The 15,480-nt window shown below is 29.8% G+C and overlaps 1 protein-coding gene across 1 annotated transcript in view; it reads right to left on the minus strand.

Moving 5' to 3' along the window:
* Positions 1-15,480, minus strand: part of LOC129983915 (intermembrane lipid transfer protein VPS13A-like) — a 419,638-nt gene that overhangs the window by 368,390 nt on the left and 35,768 nt on the right. The window lies entirely within an intron of this gene.

The raw sequence follows: 15,480 nt of genomic DNA on the forward strand, positions 1-15,480 counted from the left end.
CTTGCACAGCATTGTGCCAAAATAAATCAAAAATTTTGCTTTCTCATCATCAAAATAAAAAAAAATGGATATAAATTCTACCATATTCTTGTTGACACTCATTGTCGCCAAAAGTAACAAAATCAATGAGCCAAACTTCAATGATTTGACATCTAGTTAACAAAGACATTTCTTTCGGACATGAGAATCAATCATGATTAGTGCCATTCTTTTTGTAGTTCATCGATTCCTCGTATTAGACAAATATTTATACTTTCAAGATTAGAAACACATTTCACAAAACTTGCACAGCATTGTGCCAAAATAAATCTAGAATTTTGCTTTCTCATCATAACGATAAACAATGTGACATAAAATCTAGCAGACATTTGGTCCTACGCTCCATTTGCTATTATATTTCAGTAGTGTCATTGTCACCAACAAATGCCCCAGTCAATGGGGCAAGCCTCAGCGACACAATACCACCCAGTCGGAAAAGAAGTGTCTCTCAAAGACGAGAATCAGACGGATCAGTTGCGATCAGTGGCGTTCCCTTTGTGGTTCGTCGATTCCTCGTATTAGCCAAATATTTATACTTTCAAGATTAGAAACACATTTCACAAAACTTGCACAGCATTGTGCCAAAATAAATCTAGAATTTTCCTTTCTCATCATAACGATAAACAATGTGACATAAAATCTAGCAGACATTTGGTCCTACGCTCCATTTGCTATTATATTTCAGTAGTGTCACTGTCGCCAACAAATGCCCCAGTCAATGGGGCAAGCCTCAGCGACACAATACCACCCAGTCGGAAAAGAAGTGTCTCTCAAAGACGAGAATCAGACGGATCAGTTGCGATCAGTGGCGTTCCCTTTGTGGTTCGTCGATTCCTGACGTAAGGTAAATATTTATCCAGTCAAGGGGCGCGTGACGAGGAATGTAGCACAAAGACCTTCTCAAGGCCCCGTTTCCTCCACGGTCTACGTGTCCACTCGTTCATTTCATTCAACGTTTTTTCCACTTACTTGCCAAAACTCTACTCGCATTCGAACTCTAATTCCCTACATCGAGAGGCGACCGTTTTTTCCTGGAGGGATCGAAATTCTTGAATGGAATACCGTTCCCCAAGAGTGAGTTTTTCCAGGGGAAATTCAACAGTTGTTACGAAGTATCATAACTTTCTCCTAGAAGACTCGAAGGGCTTTTTAATTATCGGTGGCGTTCAAGCCAGTGTCGTTTTCGTTCACAGCTGCTTAAAACATTCCTTGCATATTTAAGAATAATGCCATGGCGTTGAAAATGAAGAGAAACATTTTTTTTTTCTTGTGTTAAAATGACCCTGTAAATTTTACTGGAATTCTGTCACAAATAATGGACTCATTCAATATGGAAAAAAAAAAAACTGTTGTAATCTTTTATAAATCTAAACATCATACTGTTTTAGATTTACAGAATCGTAAAATGTTTTTAAAATCGGAATATTCCTTGAAATTTTATTTCGTTCTGTGCAACTACTGAATTATACTGAATTCACTATTTGTTCTTAAACAACATAGTCCACACTATTCACTGTATTATTCACTGGTTAAATTCAGAGACCAAATGATTAAATATTGGATAGATTCACTTGTCTTTTATATTGGTACTTGTCGTTTGTAGCGGCGACAAAAAAGACCCAAGACAAAATTTCGCCAATTTGGTGATTTCAATCGTCAAATTATATAGCATGTGATTCGCACGTTCAAACATTTTTATAATAAATAATGCCATCAAAAACATAACTTGTAAAAAAAACCAAGTCTCGCAACTCAGTTCTTCTATTGTAAAAAGTTGTGAGATCCATGTAATACCAAGTCGGTCAATTTATTCAGTCCCTACTTAAGGGTCCTTCTGTTTTAAGTTATTACGTAATTAGCTAATCTAACAACATCTTATAGTGACCATATCAATATTAAAAATCTTCTATGGTTTAAATAAATAGATTGACTTGGCAATCGCACTAAACAATCTAATTTTATATAATATGTTAATGTAATCTAATTTAATGTAAAGATGCATTGTGTTTTCATGCGATTGCCAAGTCAATCTATTTATTTAAACCATAGAAGATTTTTAATATTGATATGGTCACTATAAGATGTTGTTAGTTTAGTTAATTACGTAATAACTTAAAACAGAAGGACCCTTAAGTAGGGATTGAATAAATTGACCGACTTGGTATTACATGGATCTCACAACTTTTTACGATAGAAGAACTGAGTTGCGAGACTTGTTTTTTTTTACAAGTTATGTTTTTGATGGCATCTCATTTCTTTTTGCCGAGCCAGTGATCCCAGAACTTGGAGACAAACTTGGCGACCACTTGGCGACGAATTTGCCGACAAAATGGATAATGCTCGAAACTTCGAAAAATTTATCGATCCGTCCATTATTACACGGATATTTTAGTTTTTCCTTGATTTATAGACTAAACACTAATTGTATTCTAAATTTGAAGCTTCTATGTCTGCTAGAAGTGCCTTAGAGTTTTGAAGATCAGTCAGTCAGTCAGTCAATAAATCAGTCAGTCAGTGACAAAATTCACAAACTTTGACTAGTTATAATTCTTAAACTACTGCTTCAAATTTAATGAAATTTGAAATATACCGTATTTATATAATGCCTGCTTGGTCACTGAAAATTCAGGCTTCTAGTTTTATCCATAACAAAGTTATAGGGGGTCGAAAATGGCCTGAACTGCTTCGAGAAAAGGATGGTACGGCCGTGCCGCTTGTTTTTGCTCGACTTGGCGGATATTTGCTCGACTTGGATATTTTAGTGCTCATATCGTGATTGTAAAGCAAACTGATTGGATTGACACATCGATGCATATATTATGCAGATATGCAGCGACATAACACAGCAAAAGCCCTAAAATGATAACCGAAACATTATTATAAAGGTCTCCGAATTAAGTTATTTGTATGAAGAATGAAATTAGTCATAAAAGGAAAGTTATTTATTATTAGTTAAAAAAAAGAATTTTTGGCATCAGTTACTGAAAGGATATATCAGTTACTGACTGATATATCCTAAAGAAGCTCATGATTGAAGTTAACGCTTTACAGGATCTGGAATTCTGTTGCCTGAAACAGATATTGATGCAGCAATAGAAAAATGGAAATTCATGGATTACATAGATGATATTTTAAAACTAATTATTAAGTTCGATAAGCTGTATATTGTTATGTATTATTAACCAGTATATGCCAAATCAAATCATAGACATTATTTCTAATAATGAAAGGAAACATCTACTGTACATGTTTCGCTTTTATATTACTGATTATATTTCTTATGATATTTTTATTTGTTTTTAACTATAAACATGTTATTGCTATCAGTTATTATACATTTGGGGTCCACTGTCCAGTACCATTTGACATCATATTTTGATTGAACAGGTCCAGTACCACTGGACGTCACATTTTGGTTAAACAACTCCATTATCTAGTAACATTGGATGTCACATTATTGTTGAACAGGTCCACTGTCCAATACCACAGGACATATTTCATTGATATATATATATAAAGGTTCTTTCTAAATTTCTTTTAAATTTCATTTCGACCTTAATATGATATTTATAATCATGGATGAATTTGCGAACTCATTTATCGACCCTTTGATAAAATCAATGAAACATAAAAGGTTAACACCAATAAATAATGCACAGATGAAAAAGTTCATTTAATTGATAACTTATGTCGATTATTATGTTTCTAAGGAATCCATTTTCATATTTTAAATCATCCAGTTAAGTAAAACAGTATTAGATGAAAAATTTCCTTTAATTGATAACTTATGTCGATAACTATGTTTGCAATGAATCCGCTTTCCTATTTTAAATCATCTAGTAAGTAAAACAATTTTAGATGAAATAATTTCATCTAATTGATAAATTATGTCGATAACTGTGTTTGAAATGAATCCTCTCATTTTGAATCATTCTGTAACTAAAATAGTATTAGATGAAAAAGATTTTTTAATTGATAACTTATGCCGATAACTGTATATGTAGTGAACCCGTCTTTCTTATATTAAATCATCCAGTAAGTAAAATATCGCTGGATTAAAAATTACACTATATTCATAATTTATGACGATTATTGTGTTTCTAATGAATCTATTTTCTTATTTCAAACCAAACAGTAAGTAAAACAATGTTAGATGAAAAATTTCATTTAATTGATAATTTTTGTCGATTATTGTGTTTCTAATGAATCTATTTTCTTATTTCAAACCAAACATTAAGTAAAATAATATTAGATGAAAAATTTCATTTAATTGATAATTTTTGTCGATTTTTGTGTTTCTAATGAATCTATTTTCTAATTTCAAACCAAACGGTAAATAAAACAATTTTAGATTAAAAAAATCATTTAATTGATAATTTATGTCGATTATTGTGTCGATAATGAATAAATTTTCATATTTTAGATCATCCAGTTAAGTAAAACAATATTAATAGAAAAATTTCATTTAATTGATTAATTATGTCGATTTCATTATTTCTAATGAATAAATTTTCTTATTTTAAATCATCAAGTAAGTAAAACAGAGTTAGACGAAAAATTTCATTTAATTGATTAATTATGTCGATTTCATTATTTCTAATGAATAGATTTTCTTATTTTAAATCATCAAGTAAGTAAAACAGAGTTAGACGAAAAATTTCATTTAATTGATAACTTATACCGATAACTGAGTTTGATATGAATCCTCTTATTTTGAATCCTTTATTTCAAACCAAACAGTAAGTAAAACAATATTAGATGAAAAATTTCCTTTAATTGATAATTTTTGTGTTTCTAATGAATCTATTTTCTAATTTCAAACCAAACGGTAAATAAAACAATTTTAGATGAAAAAAATCATATAATTTATGTCGATTATTGTGTCGATAATGAATAAATTTTCATATTTTAGAACATCCAGTTAAGTAAAACAATATTAATAGAAAAATTTCATTTAATTGATTAATTATGTCGATTTCATTATTTCTAATGAATAAATTTTCTTATTTTAAATCATCAAGTAAGTAAAACAGAGTTAGACGAAAAATTTCATTTAATTGATTAATTATGTCGATTTCATTATTTCTAATGAATAGATTTTCTTATTTTAAATCATCAAGTAAGTAAAACAGAGTTAGACGAAAAATTTCATTTAATTGATTAATTATGTCGATTTCATTATTTCTAATGAATAGATTTTCTTATTTTAAATCATCAAGTAAGTAAAACAGAGTTAGATGAAAAATTTCATTTAATTGATTAATTATGTCGATTTCATTATTTCTAATGAATAAATTTTCTTATTTTAAATCATCAAGTAAGTAAAACAGAGTTAGACGAAAAATTTCATTTAATTGATTAATTATGTCGATTTCATTATTTCTAATGAATAGATTTTCTTATTTTAAATCATCAAGTAAGTAAAACAGAGTTAGACGAAAAATTTCATTTAATTGATAACTTATACCGATAACTGAGTTTGATATGAATCCTCTTATTTTGAATCCTTTATTTCAAACCAAACAGTAAGTAAAACAATATTAGATGAAAAATTTCCTTTAATTGATAATTTTTGTGTTTCTAATGAATCTATTTTCTAATTTCAAACCAAACGGTAAATAAAACAATTTTAGATGAAAAAAATCATATAATTTATGTCGATTATTGTGTCGATAATGAATAAATTTTCATATTTTAGAACATCCAGTTAAGTAAAACAATATTAATAGAAAAATTTCATTTAATTGATTAATTATGTCGATTTCATTATTTCTAATGAATAGATTTTCTTATTTTAAATCATCAAGTAAGTAAAACAGAGTTAGACGAAAAATTTCATTTAATTGATTAATTATGTCGATTTCATTATTTCTAATGAATAGATTTTCTTATTTTAAATCATCAAGTAAGTAAAACAGAGTTAGACGAAAAATTTCATTTAATTGATTAATTATGTCGATTTCATTATTTCTAATGAATAGATTTTCTTATTTTAAATCATCAAGTAAGTAAAACAGAGTTAGACGAAAAATTTCATTTAATTGATAACTTATACCGATAACTGAGTTTGATATGAATCCTCTTATTTTGAATCATTCTGTAAGTAAAACAGTGTTAGTATGTTACATCAACTCAAGAACCTTTACCTTATCAGATTTTAAAAAAATGTTCCATAAAAGCAAAACAAAAAAAAAGGATTTTCCACGACTTCAGTGCATGTTTAGTTATCTCTTTCCTCTAACATTATTTTGCTGGAATATTATTTAATCCTAAACACATCCTTTGAAACGTTTCGGTACATTTTTGACAATACCCCGTGGCTATCAATCCCATCTCCGTTGATAAGGAGGAAAGAACGGTGACAGACATTTCAAGAGGAAAGAAGATACCAGTTTGGATGATTTATATGCCCAAGTTTCTTTAAAAAATCGCGGTTAGGTTTGATCATTTTCTAAAGCTGTTACTGGGAAGCATTCAGGTAAAGAAAGTAATAAAAATTAAAATAGATATGCTTCGGAACTCAACGTGAGAACTGGCTTCGGAAAAGACTGGTGAGAAGAAGATATTGAAATGCTAATTCTTAATGCTTACGTGCATTAGTGAATTTTTCCGTGCGTTAAAAAATCTTTCTTTCATGAGACAATGAGAACGAATGTTACTCAAACCTAATATAACATTACCGAACTATAATTAATGGAGTTGATGCCAGAGTCGTTATCAGTATTTGATTGGTGAAGTATAGTCAGATTTGACTTGTGCCAAAAGGCCTAACAAACTTAATCAATCAATCAGTCATAAAATAAACGTAAAGTCATTAAACATTTCCACTTAACAGTGAAGAATCGATTTATGTAAGATAAAATGTCTACTTTTAATCCATTGTAAGTTGAATTTCATATGGATCAACAAATATGGTGTTTGGACCACATGACAAATTTCAACCCATCATACATGCTTTCGTGAGTTTTTCCGTGTGTTAAAAATATCTTTCTTTCATGAAATCTTCGGTAACAATGAAAATTAATATTACTTAAACATAATATATTATTAACGAATTATAATTAATGGAGTTGATGTCAGAGTCACTAACAGTATTTGGTTGGCGCAGCATGACCACATTTGACTTTATGGCCAAAAAGCCTAACTTACCTAATCAACCAATCAGAGTCATAAAACAAACTTAATATCATGAAACGTTTACATTGAACAGTGAAGAATCGATTTATATAATATAAAATGCTAACTTTTAACCCATTGGATGTTTAATTTTATATGGATCAACAAATATGGTGTTTGGATCACATAGCAAAGCTCCACCCATCATACATTATTTCGTGAGTCTTTCCGTGCGTTAAAAAATCTTTCTTTCTCGAATTATTAAGTAACAATGAGAATCTATTTTACTCAAACATGATACAATATTACTGAACTATAATTAATGGAGTTAATGTCAGAGTCACTATTGATATTTGATTGGCGCAGCATGGCCAAATTTGACTTTTGTGCCAAAAGGCCTAAATAACCTAAACAACCAATAAGTCATAAAACAAACTCCATTAAACATTTACATTTAACACTGAAGAACGATTTATGTAAGATACAATGTCTACTTTTAATCCATTCAATAAATTTCATATGGATTACAAATATTTTATTTGGACCACATAACAAAATTCAACCCATCATACATGCTTTCGTGAGTTTTTCCGTGCATTAAAAAATTTTCCTTCATGAATTATATCATAACAGTAAGAACGAATATTATTTAAACATAATACAATATTACCGAACTATAATTAATGGAGTTAATGCCTGCCAAAATTACAATCAGTATTTCATTGATGCAACATGGCTAGATGTTATTTTTGTGCTAAAAGGTCTAACTAATAATTACCCAATCAGAGTCATAAAACAAACTTAATATTTACATGTAACAGTACAATGAATTCGAAGTGAAGAATTGATTTATGTGAGGTAAAATGACTACTTTAAATCCATTTCACATTGAATTTTATATGGATCAACAAATATGGAATTCGGACCATATAACAAACTTCAATCCATCAAGATCATTTATATTTTTGAATTACTATAGACAGATTAGAGTTAAAACATAAGAATTGACCGATACATAGACAGTTTAAAAATGGGAGTTTTTGATCTTAAACGTAAACTAGTTGTGTTTTTTTTTTCACACATTAGATTAAGCAGGTCAAAAAGTGCTAATTTATCTCAATCTCGCGACTGAATTTTTTAACAATCACAGTATATTTTCCTTGCATATTTCACTTACAAAAATAAAAATAGAATTAAGTTGTTTAAATAACATGATGTTTAATATGAAAAATGTTGTTAAATCTTAAATTATGGAATGAAATTTTTGAGATTTATCTATAAAATTTTAAAATTTTTACTATACAAGTTTGTTCAGAAAATATTTTATATCATCATATTTATTCAACAAATTTGAATTTTCTTGAATCTGAAACATACAAATGGGAAGCTATCTTAGTGCAAACAATATTATTGGATATGTTCAGAAAATCGTACAAGCCCAAATTCAGTTAATGTAAATATTTGGCTGTAAAAAAATATAAAAATTTATATTATATATATATATATATATATATATTTGGCAGTAATCCTAGAAAAATTAAGACATAATACATAGTAGTGATGATGATGATGTGTCCGCGTTACCATGAAAAGGGGTTGCAGTAGCTTCTGAGGGTAAAGACCCCTGAGCCCCCGAGGGCAGAAGTCTGACTTCTAGCTCATGAAACTCACACATATTCGCTTGCATAACCCCTTTTTACAGGGGGGCGCATTCACACACCTCACAGATAGAACACAGATGAAGAACAACCATGCTTGAACCGGGATTCGAATCCGGGACGCCCAGATTACGGAAAGACACGCTACCCCTATGCCAGGACGCCGGCAATACATAGTAGTCAAATGTATTGTTATATTAAGAGTTAACATTCTATATGTTTTCTGGAATTCAAAAAGAAATAATTTAATTATTTTTTTCCCAAAAATGAGAACTTTTTTTTTTTTTTTTACAAGTTCTTCATCCAAACTTGAAGCGGGAATAAACAATCTTAATTCATGCTTAATAGAATCCCTAGAATCCCTCAAATATTTCAACAAATTTTTGACGCTATCGATGAACCATAAGAACGTATATTTAAAGATTATTACCTTCTCGAATATGTCGTATAGAGAAAATAGAGTAATTGTCAAAAAATTCGAACTCGAGATTTTGACGAATCTCTACGTTTTAGACCTCCCCCAGTTTGAAAAACACATTTTTGGAAAATCTCCGTTCTGTCTGTCTGTCAATCTGTGACAAAGATAACTCAAAAACGCTTTAAACAGCTGAAATTTGGTATACGATCTTTATATCAAATTTGTAGATTTTTTATCAAATTTTAAGAAAAATCTGGGCAGAAGTAGTCTGCCTGGCCGACTGTTCGAATATAAGTTAACACGATAATGACAAAACGAGAGAGAGTCAGATAGGTGAAATTCGATACTCAGAGTTAAAATCTATAGATATTTATAAAATTTTGGGTCAAATCCAATTAGGGATTAGCCACCTGTTAGTCCTTACCGAAAAAAAAAATTTAATGCGATAACTCAAAAAAGCAATGACTTAAATGTCTCAAATTTATTATGTGATTTTGTGACTACAAGTGCAGTTTTGAGTCAAATTTTTATTTCAATAGGTTCGGAAAAACGCGTCTAAAGCATAAATTTGATTTTGGGATTCTATTAACAGTATGCCAATAATTAACTGCCAAAAAAAAACTAATCAAGGATGGCACGACACATTCTGTAAAAATGCTGAATTGACGCCAAAGGTTAATATTTCGTAACAATCGTACGCTAATGCTGTGGAAGACGCTCTCTGAGATAATACTTTTATTAGATGCATGCGAGAAAGCTTTGGGGAGAAAACTCACGCCGGTTTGAAACTACCAACTGCAGATTTTGATTCTATACTTCTAATTAATTGCACTAACTAGAGAAGCTGATTTAAAACAATGGTTGTAATTTTATGATAATCTTCGGGAAATAGAAATTTAAGCATGAAATAGAGTTTCCACCTTCGATAACCTTAACTAATATAACCTTACTATATTCACCTAAAAACTAATTTACATAGTGCCGTTATTTCACATAAGTATTAGAGTAGATACATTAATTTAATTGACACGTCATTCTACAATATTATGAGCAATCTATGCAAACGATAAAGAGCAATTTTCAGAAGCGAAAAAAAAAATACAAGAAGGATACAAATGATAAATGATCCATAGATACATTAGTAAAATGAAATATCACAAAAGCGTACAATAAAAGTCACATCTATGAAACTAACTGGCCACTAATGACCAGTTAGCTATGAATATTGGCTTTCCTGACTGATATACTATGAATATAGAATGCATTTATTTAAAATTTCATTTTTATAAGATTGAAAAATATGATTTACTGGAAAAACTCATATTTTTCATGTTTTTCAAATTTATAATTTTTTCGTCATTTAAAAATATTGCACACATAAGTTAGGAAATATGTACTACGAAAAAAAGAGGAAACATATATCTTGCTTTAGAGTTCGTATCTAAAGAAACAAATTGTTTATTTTAATTTTGCCCCTGGAAAACCTATGAGTGAATGGTTTGATAGAACAATGAAACGAGTTTGAATTTCATCAAAACATTTAATAATATTGATAATTAAGTATAAAATTAAATTTTTAAAAATTTTAAATCAGAAAAAAGATTATACTGAAATAAAAATGATATCACTAAAAAAATATTAAAAAAAAAATAATATAAAAACTATGTTTGTAACAATAATTTCTAAAGATAAATTTATAAAACAATAAGAACTTACTTGATTTTTAGTTAACATATTTAGATTAACTTTTGAACTACAAGAAGCTGGCAAAGATCTCTATCTTGTATCGTAGAGCAAGTGCGTTAAATGTGAATATTAAAACAAATGGAAATGTATTTTTATATTAAATTAAGAGACTTTACCCCATTATCGCTTTCGTTCATCAACCTTGATGTTGTCCGGTACTGTACCTGATGTTTGTCATTTCCAGTAAGCAAGTTTTTAAACTTTACTGGCCATTCGTTCAATCTTGTAAGCTTAATCTTTCCTTGGTAACAATATAAGTTTGTTAATTGATTTACTTCCGATTCAAAACTTAAAACACCACAAAGAGAACATTCTTTGCTCATACCTCCAATATTATTTCAATTTTTCACGCTTACCTCAAATTCCAATTTTTCACGCAATTTCACGATCGTCTTTTCTTTTAAAATTGTAAATTTCCCTCTCGCTTTCTTAGCATTTTTTCTTCATCTGATACAGTTGGATGTTCCTTTACTATTTAGAAAACAATGCAGAGTTAACGCGTGTATTGCTTAGGTATTTTGAAGATTACTAATCGTGAGACTAAAAATTTCCGTTACGTAAAAAAAAATGTAAACAAACCGGAAAGCTGTTCATTAGTGTTGCCACAAACGGTGTGCCTAAAAATAGAATTAACAAATAATATTGTTTTAAACTCATTTGCTGTTTTATTTGTTATTAATTAAAGCTTTACTTTTTCTTTTTTTGTCACCATTTCACCATCAAGAGCAATATAAATACGTAATACGACGTAATAATATTTTTCACTAAATATTTTAAACAATACTGTCAAAACAAATCCCAAACGTCATGAGTCAGGTGACCAGTCTATTTACCAATCATGAAGAGAATAATACACAATGTTTGCATACAAATTTTTAAAATATTTTTAATAATAGATAAATAAGTTGATAAACCCGCGTTGCTTGGTTTAAAGTTGATTATTTGCTTCATCTAATTAAAAGAATATTGCCGCATTGAAGAAAGACAGTCGACTCTCCATGGCCGAATGGTCATGGGGCTGGTCTCATGATCAAGAGACCTGGGTTCGAATCCCGCTAGAGACAATGCGATTAATAGTATATGTAAATACTTAATTCCTCGATTTTATGTTTTCCTTTATTTCATGTTCCAGAAGATACTGGACATTTCTTTAGTTTACCAGAAAAGTGTTCTGGACTTTTCTTACTGTCTCCAGAAGAGTATTCTGGAACTTTCTCTGCTTGTATAAAAGCAGAGGATTTGTCAGTTACTGTATTCTGAGTTCAGAGTTCAATTAATAAATTGGTCTAGCTCTACCTCTTGTGTGTGTCATTGAGTTCTACGTGACTCAATTATCAATTAATTATTTAGTGAATATTATATCAAAAGCCTTTAACTTAAAAATTACTTTTACATAAAAATTTTTATAATACACAAATTTCGCTAACTTTGAGATGACTTTGAGTATATTATTAATAGCCCTTCGATGAATTCATATTAGTTTGTGAATATTTGCTAACAGCCTATTTATTAATTTAAGTGCAGCTATCGAAACAGAACCTCATTATTTAAAACCATATTTTTTCAATAATTTGGAAGGATTTTTTTAAAGACTAAACTAAACTAAACTAAAACTAAAGGATAAACTCCTGATTAAAATATCAGTTTTATTTCAGATATTTATCATCTTTTGTCCTTTTTCTCGAAATACAAAATGATTAAATTTGAATAAAAGAGAGAAAGATTTTTATCTTTTATATCACGCGGAACTAATGCAGCCGTGTCGTTAGGCTTAGTTATTTGTACCACAATTGGATTAATGAGCTATTTGTTTTAAAAATAGCACCTTGTTGTTTAACAAAGAGTAATACATGCTAGATTAAAAATATAAATAGACTCATTTAATTGGATTTAAGAATTTTACTATTTAATTCCTGATGCATGCTATGTAAAATTAAGTTCTATTCATAGATTGTCCTATTCATTGATTCAGTTTTTCAATGAACAAATGAAATAGAAGAAAAATGCTATGATTGTACATATAAAGGCACGTTAAATACTAATTCAGTTACTACTAATAATTTGTTAATTAAATACTACTGATAATTTGAAATTAAATCCTATTGAATGAAAAATAAAAGAATTGTTAATGCGACGGATTGTTTGTAAATAAAAACACATTTATGTATTATCTGTTTAATCTTATGACTGGATCTGTAATTACGACTGCAATTGTGATTAAAAGTATGGATTTTTTTTAGCTCTTTTTTCACATAATTTTATTTTCATTCAGCTTTGTGAAATTAACAAAATTAAGTCATGAGTTATTATTAACTCTCATTTAATGATAACATAGTGACAGATAGAAAAAGCGCATTTAGGAATATAATCCCTCCAAAAAATAATTTTCTCTACAAATTGTACGTTTTGAGATTTAACACATTTTTATTGCAGCTTGTTTAACATGTTCGGTAGAGATACTCCTAAACTATATAGATTTTTTTTTTAATATTTTAACTACAGGTTCGTTTACAAAGGGAAGATCAGATATATAGAAGCAAGACATTTTAAATAGAATAAGGGTCCGAAATGCAAAGAGCATCACTGTAAGGGAAAGTATCTCAGAGAATTAAGTAAAAAAAAAGCATAAGAAGAAGATAGAAAGGAAGAAAGAAAGAAAGAAGAGAGAGAAAGAGGCACTAAGAAAGGGTCAGGCGTATAGAAACAAGCCATTTAAAAAAAACATTGGTCCGAAATGCAAAGAGAGTCACTATAAGACGCTGTTTCTCAGAGAATTAAATAAAAAAAAAAGAAAAGGAAGTAAAGGGAGGCACTAAATAAATCTGAGATTCTTTTTATTGGTAAAAGAGTGCATATCTTTTTAACTAAAATGGGAAGGGGTGAATGATAACTTTCTCTTTTAACTTACGATGGCCATTTTTTTTTTCATTCTCCAATAGATATTTTAAGAAAAGACAAGAGCAAAGAATAAAATGAATTTCTTATCAAAACCTATGCATAATTATGATTACTTTTCGATAGCACCGCGTGAAGATTCAGGCATTTGTCGTAACAGTGGACGAAAAAATGCCTGGATGATATTTGTCGTTCACTAAATTGTTCGAGACCTGTCATTCAGGTTTCAGAACACCTCATCAAAAAACCTAGCCACCAGCATTGTGAGATATTATTGCAGAAATAAAAACTCAAATGTGTTATTGCACAAATAAAAGCTCAAAAGGGGAAAGATCCGTGGAAGTACATAATGATGCACGTTTGATGCAACATAAGATCGTGTTCAATGAATTGATCAAGTGTTTAGAAGTAAATGAAGGATGCTGGAATCCCAAGCAAAGAGCAGTTGCACCAACTTGTCGAAATTGCGACTTCAGAATATTTATTGCACAAATGAAAACTCAAAGGGGCTAACATCCGTGGAAATACATAACGATGCACGTTTGATGCAACAGAAGATCGTGCTCAATAAATTGATCAAGTGTTTAGAAGTAAACGAAGGATGCTGGAATCCCAAGCAATGAGCAGGTGCACCAACTTGCCGAAATTGCGACTTCAGAATATTTATTGCACAAATGAAAACTCAAAGGGGCTGACATCCGTGGAAAGACATAATGATGCAAGTTTGATGCAACAAAAGATCGTGTTTAATGAATTGATCAAGTATTTAGAAGTAAATGAAGGATGCTGGAATCCCAAGTAAAGAGCAGTTGCAGCAACTTGTCGAAATTGCGACTTCAGAATATTTATTGCCCAAATGAAAACTCAAAGTGGGAAAGAACCGTGGAAAGATAAAAGTTATGGGTTGAATCACTTGATTTCATTCTTCTACAACATTTATCGAAAGTTTGATGATGTGCGCTTTAACAATGGAAGATGTAGATCGACGTGCAGTTTAACAATAAACTGCTTTTTGCTCTCAAGTTGCCTGCAGGAAATTTTCTTGTTTCCTGCCAATCGAAGCATAAAAGTGAGCCATTTTTGCTCAAAAAAGTCCTTGACGAAGATAGTTTTTTCCATATATGTTGGAAATAAATCAAGCTTCAATCAAAAATATTTACTAGAAAACTCTACGGACACCAACAAAAGATTCCACAATATGTTTTCATCATGTATCCTTGATTCATGAATTTTGACCAAGTAGAATTAGAACCTCCACTAAAAAACACTTGCTGAAATCAGCTTTTAATTTATTGAAAATACCCAAACCTAAAAGAAATATAAATTTAGTTTCTGTAAATATTAAATATGGATTTCCCACTAGAAAAACAATGCAAATAATTTTTAGAAAAGAATAATTTGCCATAAATCATTCACCATTAACACCTTTACGAGTTTTTCCCAGTCACGCCATCTTGGTACGCTCGAAGTTGAAGTTTGATTCAAATTAGAGGAAATTTTGAAATCCTTTTCACACCAACAGTAGCCTTCTAAAGCGAGAGAAAATAGAGGAACTACGTCAAACTTCTTATTTAATGCCGAAATTCGAATCTTAAATAAGAATTAGAA

Source organism: Argiope bruennichi, chromosome 9, assembly GCF_947563725.1.
Source record: "Argiope bruennichi chromosome 9, qqArgBrue1.1, whole genome shotgun sequence".
In the NCBI taxonomy this organism is placed as follows: domain Eukaryota; kingdom Metazoa; phylum Arthropoda; class Arachnida; order Araneae; family Araneidae; genus Argiope; species Argiope bruennichi.